Here is a 9,352-nt window from a genome sequence, read left to right as displayed (position 1 = left end):
ATATAATATATTTGGTAAAGGATAACTAGCTATTATTGTTGTGACCTTTTTTTTTTTTTTTTTTTTTTTTGCTCTTCAACTCTTTTCAGCAAGGTGCCCCCCCCCCCCTCTTTCCAGACTATGGATCCGCCCTTGCTTGGTTTGTTGGAGAGACACGCGGATTTTAAAATCTCACGTGATTGATCTTTATTTCGTGCACTCCAAAGACGTCCAGAGCTCCCAGATTCTGAGTGTGATATCAAGTGTTGTTGGCCTACCAAACCATGTATATAGAAGTGAGTAAAACTTTGCCTGTGTTTTCCACGGAGGCTGACTTTCTGCGGATGGGTCGAGAAAATTTTTCGTTCGAGGTGCTCTACCAGCCAAGAGAAGAGAAGCCAATCCTATCACATAAGATGGTAATGAAGTTGGATGTATAAGTATTCTACACACCAAGTTTGAAAGAGCTGCGACCTTTCTAACCATCTGACTGGAAGAGATGAAATTTTCAGTGCAATGGTCTTCAATGATTTTGGTGGGTTTCCTCCTTCCTACTGTTACAAACTGTCTTCCTAGGAGCTTTAAATCAGGGGAAGATCCAGAAGAACATCTGAGGCTTCTAAGAAGTGGTCAAATCCTTGACTTGTAAAGTTAAAAGGTCATTGGAAATAACAGTATACTGGGCCACTATCAAGTTTCCTCTATCAAGAATTTACTCAATCTTTTAAAGTTTGTTCACCCCGATATTGATTCTCCAAAGTCTGCTGTCAAGAATTGGTTGGATGATGCTGCCTTTGCCAGTATTTCTGCTTCTCAGAGGATATTTCTGGCAAGAAACTGTAAGGAGTGGTACACAAACTAATGATAGGCTCTTTTATTCTTCATTTTTGTATTATAATGGCTACTTTTTTTTTGCCTTGCCATGCCCATGGTGTGATTCTGTTGTGGTGATTCACTTTGTGGTCGCATGTTGCCCGAGGCCTCACATGCAATTTAACTTATGTACATTTAATTTGTTCATCATTATAATGATGGTTTCTCTCTCTTTCAGTATTCTATTAGAACAACCATGTAGTCACTACAATTACCATCTGCTTTTGATTGTGTCAGTTGAACAGCTGTATAGATTGCTTGGCAAGTGTGCACCTTATGGACGTTTAAATCTTGATATTTTGACCTTGTGATGATGCAAGCCATGCAGTGTCCAGGATGCTGGAGAGTCTAATAGTATTTGAAATCCATTCATTTGTTATGGAGTAATTATTTTGTATGAGCTGGAGCACTTTATTGCAGGACCAGCTCATTAACCTCACATTTTACATACCTGGTTTTCTATACGAAAATTAACAACAATAATAATGTATCTTGTGCAACTGCCTAAACAAATAACAACTCAGTAATGCAGGTATAGCCATAATACCCTAATGCTGCTGTGTATATGGCCTATGAGTTTGTGAAATTATTGATTCATGACTAAGATAGAGGTACAGCTTCACAATTTTATCTGTCAATGTGTTCTATTATAGTAGAGCTGGATGATATACCAGTATTGTTAGTAATCTGTGATATTTAAGTCATACCGGTTTTGATACCGCCTGTTTTTTTTTAATACCGCCATACCATCTGGGCACTATGGCCTCCCTGTGGGCTTGTTTCATCCCATATTTAGAAGGTAACCAGACATGTGACAATGTTTGTAGGCAGGTGCTGATGTAGTCAGCTAACCAAACTATGTAAACAAGTTTGTTAGTGGTAGTTGGTACCTGAGGCTTGCTGAGCTACCATGGGTATTTGGTGCTTTTGTTGAAGTAAATGGCAATGCCAATGGCTTTTACATCAATACCGTGATATTTAGTAATACCATGATAATTTTTATGGAAGGTATATCGTTTGCTATTTTTCAATACCGCCCATCACTATCTATTAGAGTGGTTTATTACTTTATAGGTGTGTTAGACCAATAGATTACACATTTTTTTGTCCTTTTATCATGTTTTGCACAGGTAGTGAAAATAGGGCAGGGAACCACAGGCCATGCATGGTCCCCCAGTTTTGGTAGTCAATTCTTGTAGCAAAAGATCAATGTGCTCTTATCATTCTAATAGAGCAATCACAAACTGTTAGTAGCTGCTTAATTTTTAAAGTGACACCTAAAGTACTGTCTCAGAGCCCTGGGGCATGCATTCAGATTGAAGTCTGCATGGGCTAATTAAAGAACTTTTACATTAAATTGCAAGTAGGCCTGAGTCAAATATGCTCAAAATTTTGCCCAAAATGCTTTCAGGAATTTCCCTAATTTTTCACCTATTATGCTCATCAGATGTTCCCATTATACTTGCATTATGCTCTTAGGTTAGCAACAATTCTGACAATTATCTTTGAACATTTAATCAGTGAATGCTCTGTTAGAGTATTTCACTAAACGTGACTGCTCTATTGGAGAGTATCAATCTATTTTCATGGAATTAAGCTCCATAGCTTGAAATATCCACCTAATATGCTAGCATTATGCAGCATAGCACTCCAGCCTATTATGCTTTTTATTATGCTGTTGGACAATAAAATTCACTAATGTGTTCAAGGAATTATTCAACCACGCACATCTCCTTACAAAGTACTTGCAATTAGGCCTGTGCCAAATATGCCAAAGAATACATTTATCCTGTTGTATTGATTTCTGCTTGTCACAGGTCCATGTGCATTGGACTGCTCTGTGTAACAACACCCGTTCAAAATAACAAACTTATCTTGAAAATACTCATCAATCTGCAATGTTATCTGCTTTATAAAGCCAAATTTCTGTTCATTTAGATCTATTAATTTTACATCTCTGCCTATGTCATTGTTTCCCTTACCATATCAATGATTGTTTGTTCCATTGATTGTTGAGTGCAGCTGTATGAAGCTGTCATCAAAGTTAATAAATGCATGGCTAGAGCAGACTAAAACGTAGCATTACAAATCATTTGGGGTATCTATTCAGCCAAGTAGTTTGTAAAGAATAATTGGCTATAAGCTTGCACAATATTTTGAATATTGATGGATGAGAAACTGATGATTGAGTTTATGTGACCTAATTTATTTAAGCATATGGTCATGCACATGTATGATTTGTTTACTGTAAACTACATGTGTGTAATGTAATAAACTAATCACACAATTTGTTTTTTAAGTGACTTATAGAATGTGAGTAGGTTAATATACAAGTATCAAGACACACGATAGTGTGTCGTGCGGCCCAAGAATCCGGCGCGCCACACCGTGAGTATATTAACAGGAAGAAAGAAAACGCAATTTTCACACCTATGTAGCTCTGTGATCCCTTATCCGATTGGAACCAAATTTGCTAGAGACATGCCGCCCAGTTAGGGGAGTCTACATACCAAATTTGAAGAAAATCGCTCCAGCCATTTCCGAGATACGAGCGAACAAAATTTCATTTTAATTTCTTCGTTTTTTTCTTGTTCTTCATCTTCTTCATTTCGCACACTTGGCAAAATTCGCCATAAAACACGAATGCGAGCTCGGATTGGGCTGAAATTTGGCACACTTAAAGGGCTCATTAAGGCGGATCTCCGTACCAACTTTGGTAGGAATCCGATGAACATTCACGGAGTTATTACCGATTATTTGCGTAAAATAAGGTCGAAGGTCTGTCACGCCTACAGGGTAAACCCCTTGGAGGAATCAGCTGAAAATTGATATGTAGATGGAGCAACCATCGTAGGAGTGCCTTTTTGTGGTTTGAAAGGAATCGGTATAAAGACCATGGAGATATGACACAAAACCCAACCTGTGTCAAAATTACGCGATCGATTTTTATGAATAAAAAAACTATTAGTTTTCGTGTCTACCAGGCAAACCTCTTAGAGCAATGAACTGAAAATCAGTATGTAGCTGGAATAATCATCATAGAAAGTTCTTGCAGTAGTACAGAAGAATCGGATTACAAATCACTGAGTTATGATTCGAAAGGCAACTACGTGCAGCAAATGCGAGATCGAGATACTCTAATAGAACAGTCACCCTAATAAAGCATTCAGCTGCATGTATAATTTACACAGTTATATTACATTGCAAGTTATTCTGTAGGGAATTCAGCTACAAACAAGTCACCCTGTAGTCAGATCAGCTAGAAGAAGGTACCTAATAGAGAGTTCAGCTACAGAGAAGCCATCATGTAGAGAGTTCAGCTCAAATAAATCACCCTGTAGAGAATTCAGCTACAAACAAATTGCCCTGTAGAGAGATCAGCTAGAAGAAGTTACCTTGTAGAGAGTTCAGTTACAAAGAAACAATCATGCAAAGAGTTTAGCTGCAAACAAATCACCCAGTAGAAAGTTCCGCTATGAACAGGTCACACTATAGAGAGTTCAGTTAGAAACAAGTCATCCTGTAGAGAGATCAGCTAGAAGAAGTCACATTGTAGAGAGTTCAGTTACAAAGAAACAATCATGCAAAGAGTTCAGCTACAAACAAATCACCCTGTAGAGAGTTCAGCTAGAAACAAGTCACCCTGTAGAGAGATCAGCTAGAAACAAGTCACCCTGTAGAGAGTTCAGCTAGAAGAAGTTACATTGTAGAGAGTTCAGCTACAAAGAAACTACCATGTACAGAGTTCAGCTGCAAACAAATTGCCCTGTAGAGAATTCAGCTACAAACAAATCACCCTGTAGAAAGATCAGCTAGAAGAAGTTACCTTGTAGAGAGTTCAGCTACAAACAAATCACCCTGTAGAGGATTCAGCTACAAACAAGTCACACTGTAGAGAGTTCAGCTAGAAGAAGTTACATTGTAGAGAGTTCAGCTACAAAGAAACTACCATGTACAGAGTTCAGCTGCAAACAAATTGCCCTGTAGAGAATTCAGCTACAAACAAATCACCCTGTAGAGGGTTCAGCTACAAACAAGTCACCCTGTAGAGAGTTCAGCTAGAAGAAGTTACATTGTAGAGAGTTCAGCTACAAACAAATCACCCTGTAGAGGATTCAGCTACAAACAAGTCACACTGTAGAGAGTTCAGCTAGAAGAAGTTACATTGTAGAGAGTTCAGCTACAAAGAAACTACCATGTACAGAGTTCAGCTGCAAACAAATTGCCCTGTAGAGAATTTAGCTACAAACAAATCACCCTGTAGAAAGATCAGCTAGACGAAGTTACCTTGTAGAGAGTTCAGCTACAAACAAATCACCCTGTAGAGAGTTCAGCTAGAAACAAGTTACCCTGTAGAGAGTTCAGCTAGAAGAAGTTACATTGTAGAGAGTTCAGCTACAAAGAAACTACCATATAGAGAGTTCAGCTGCAAACAAATTGCTCTGTAGAGACAAACAAATCACCCTGTAGAAAGATCAGCTAGAAGAAGATACCTTGTAGAGAGTTCAGCTACAAACAAATCACCCTGTAGAGAGTTCAGCTACAAGCAAGTCATCCGGTAGAGAGATCAGCTAGAAGGATCACCTTGCAGAGAGGTCAGCTACAAAGAAATCATCCTGCTTCATCTTTTCTTCTTCCTGTAGTAAAGAAAAAATGACAGGTTAAAAAGCCCTAAAGCCAGCCATAGGCCGGCTTTGGGGTATACAAATACAAAAAGAAGTGAAATCTAATCCAAAACAGCCAAGCTGTAAAAAAAGAGTGCGGTCCTGAGAAAGGCTATGGTGAAAAAAGATGTGAAATCCAAGGTGGTGGCCAAGAAATGGCTGTGATGGTAGGTTAATGGTAAAAATTTTAAAAACGACAATTCAGGTGAATTTTGTGCCACCTGTGGCGGCCAAGAAATGGCTGTGATGGTAGGTTAATGGTAAAAATTTTAATAACGACAATTCAGGTGAATTTTGTGCCACCTGTGGCGGCCAAGAAATGGCTGTGATGGTAGGTTAATGGTAAAAATTTTAATAACAACAATTCAGGTGAATTTGGTGCCGCTTGGTCTTGGCACAAAATTCACCTGAATTGTCGTTATTAAATTTTTTACCATTAACCTACCATCACAGCCATTTCTTGGCCGCCACCTTGGATTTCACATCTTTTTTCACCATAGCCTTTCTCAGGGCCGCATTCTTTTTTTACAGCTTGGCTGTTTTGGATTAGATATATGGTACACCTCACTACATAGCTTAATAGGATGTGGGAAATGTATGTAGGAGATGGAATAAGAAATGAAAGACCTGGCAGTTTGTCTACTTATTGAGCACAATGCAACTAGTGAATATAGATAATTATTATAGAGTTAATTATGAAGGAGTCATTACAGTGATAAACATGCTTACTTATGCTCATAATTATAAATTTAGCATGTGCTTATTGTGCTACACTTGAAAGTTGTTAACACAACTTTATGGTAAAACAGTCTATTCCTCAGGGGCAGCAGAAAAAAGGGGCTGCAACCCCTGTGAAAAAATTATGGGGGGCTTAGCACCCCTAAAATTATCTGTAGCTGTGATGGAGAGCCTAGCTCAATTGCATCAATAATTTAGATACTCTAATAGAGCAGTCACAGTATTCTTAGAGGAGCAGTGTAGCAAGCTACGTATGTAGTTATAAATGAGGAGATATAGTCCAGTTGGTGGAGGGCAACTATTGCCAGCAGGTAGTGACCTTTTTGGTCTTCAACTTACAGCTAGACCATGGCATCATCAATCTAGACCCCCTTTAAATAATGTCCGCCCTTGCTATTCCTGCATTAAAATCATACTGCCAATCATTCCATGAACTATCATTAGATTGACAGCTATCATGGATGATTCAGCTTTGGTGACTGCTTTCCAAAGTAATGTGAGTGAGATGATGAGTGTGCAACTAGAACACAGGGAAGTGCAATACTGCTGATCCTAGCATGAGATCAACTACATGGCAGGGGACTGGGATTCCATCCTAGAACACTTTTGTGCTTTAACATCTTGATTGAGAGTGTTAATGACAAAATGGAAATTGTTTTTAAAGTATATACCACATTGTTTCAAATGAAACTATAGCTAGATGCACTCCTACAATTATAGCGTTTGGATAAAAATGTAACTACACATGTCAACAATTAGTGAAAACTATAGCAGTGATTCTATCATCATGTATACATTGCAGGATGTCTGGGATGCCATCCCTGGAGGACTACTTTACTTGTACATAAAACACCCAACCATGCTGCATGAGGATATCAAAGTGCACAATATGCACCTCAAACATTGCAAATTATACATAATTGTGTTCTTCTGTATGATTTAAAGCTATACCCTTTGCCCTAGACATTGAAGAAGTTACTAGTTAGCTAGGTTATGCAGGATTATTGACATACCGATACACAAGGATTTTGATCTGAAACTATATTCTATATTATTTATACAATAATATTATGACTGTGCAACTTTTATTAACTAAGCAACCTGTCTACAGCTGTTCAATTGACACAACTAATAATAGATGGCAAATGTAGTGACTATACATGGTTGTTCTAATAGAGTGAATGTTCTATTAGAGTAGTAGCTTGTAATGGCCTTTTAACTTTACAAGTCAAGGATTTGACCACTTCTTAGAAGCCTCAGATGTTCTTCTGGATCTTCCCCTGATTTAAAGCTCCTAGGAAGACAGTTTGTAACAGTATAGGAAGGAGGAAACCCACCAAAATCATTGAAGATCATTGCACTGAAAATTTCATCTCTGCCAGCCAGATGGTTAGAAAGGTCGCAGCTCTTTCAAACTTGGTGTGTAGAATACTTATACATCCAACTTCATTACCATCTTATGTGATAGGATTGGCTTCTCTTCTCTTGGCTGGTAGAGCACCTCGAACGAAAAATTTTCTCGACCCATCCGCAGAAAGTCAGCCTCCGTGGAAAACACAGGCAAAGTTTTACTCACTTCTATGCATGGTTTGGTAGGCCATGCAGTGGCGGATCCAGGATGGGGCATTTGGGGCAAATGCCCCCCCCCCCCCTTCAAGAAATTGCATACAAGATCGAGATACTCTAATAGAGCAGTCAATTACTCTAATAAAGCAGTCACAATGTTCATGAGGCAGTGTAGCTTACCTATGAAGCTATAAATAGGATTTTATTTTACATAACATACGTGATATAGTTGGTAAGGATAACAATTAAGCTATTATTGTCGTGACCTTTTTTTTTGGTCTTCAACTGGTTTTCAGCAAGTTTTTTTTTGGTCTTCAACTGTTTTTCAGAAAGGTGCCCCCCCTCTTTCCAAACTCTGGATCCGCCCCTGCCATGCAACAACACTTGATATCACACTCAGAGTCTGGGAGCTCTGGACGTCTTCTTTGGAGCGCACGACTGAATAAAGATCAGATATTAAAATCCGCATGCCTCTCCAACAAGGTAACTCAGTTCCAAACCAAGGGTGGTATTAGTGATGGGGCACTAAGGGTAACATACTACGATAGTCGGGGATTTGTTTATTGCAGCTTCATTTTTCACGTTGCGGACCCTACCATAGGCGGCGGAAAGGGGGGGGGGGGGGGGGGGGGCTTAGCCCCCCTCAGAATGATATCACGCCGAAATTATCCTTCTTGGAGTGTGGCTGAAAACCGCGATAAAGATCGAGATACTCTAATAGAGCAGTCACTCTAATAAAGCAGTCACAGTATTAGAGCAGTGTGTAGTAAGCTACATAAGGATTTTATGTAGTTTATCAGCTATAAATGTGTAGCTGGTGAGGTGGGCAACTATTCTCAGCTGGCTGTGACCTTTTTTTTTTTTTTTGTCTCACCTTACCAAACCAGAGACAATGTAGATCATTTCCATAAGTCTGGGTCAGCCCAGCCCCCCCCCTCATATCAACTGCTTCCTCCGCCCCTGTCTACAACTATATGGTCCCTTTCTGAGTACTTCTTTGGTGCACGTGTTGTCGACGCTGATTCAAATGATCCGCCTCGCCGGAAAATCGTCAGGGTGTCTGGCGTACAGGGTTGCACAAATTCGGCCGAGAATTCGGCTGCTGCATGAAACGTCGATATTGCATCACAAAGATCTTCTGAAAAAAAATTTAATAATTAATTAACAATACAAGAAAACATTAAAACACATGCCACGCTCTTTACAATATGAAATACAAGTAAACAATCTTGTCTTGTGTAGCTGGCATGGCGAACTTCCTTTGTGTTGGTGTCAGGCAATTCAATACATGCTTAATCTTTTTTGCCTTCACCTGGTTTAGCTACTAGGTTCTGGCTGGCTTGGCTGTCTTCCTTTATCTGGTTCATCTGGCTTGCATACTCCTACAGTATTGTGTAGCTATCTCCTGCAAGTTGTGTATGCATAGTTTAATTATATAGTGTGTCACCCATCACTGTGCCATTGTTACACCACTGATGGACCTTATTTAGCTCTAGTTGATGTTGATACTTTACTGTATATTGGCTAATAAG

Source organism: Dysidea avara, chromosome 8 (assembly GCF_963678975.1).
Source record: "Dysidea avara chromosome 8, odDysAvar1.4, whole genome shotgun sequence".
NCBI classification, from domain to species: domain Eukaryota; kingdom Metazoa; phylum Porifera; class Demospongiae; order Dictyoceratida; family Dysideidae; genus Dysidea; species Dysidea avara.
Note: the sequence above shows the minus strand (reverse complement) of the source record.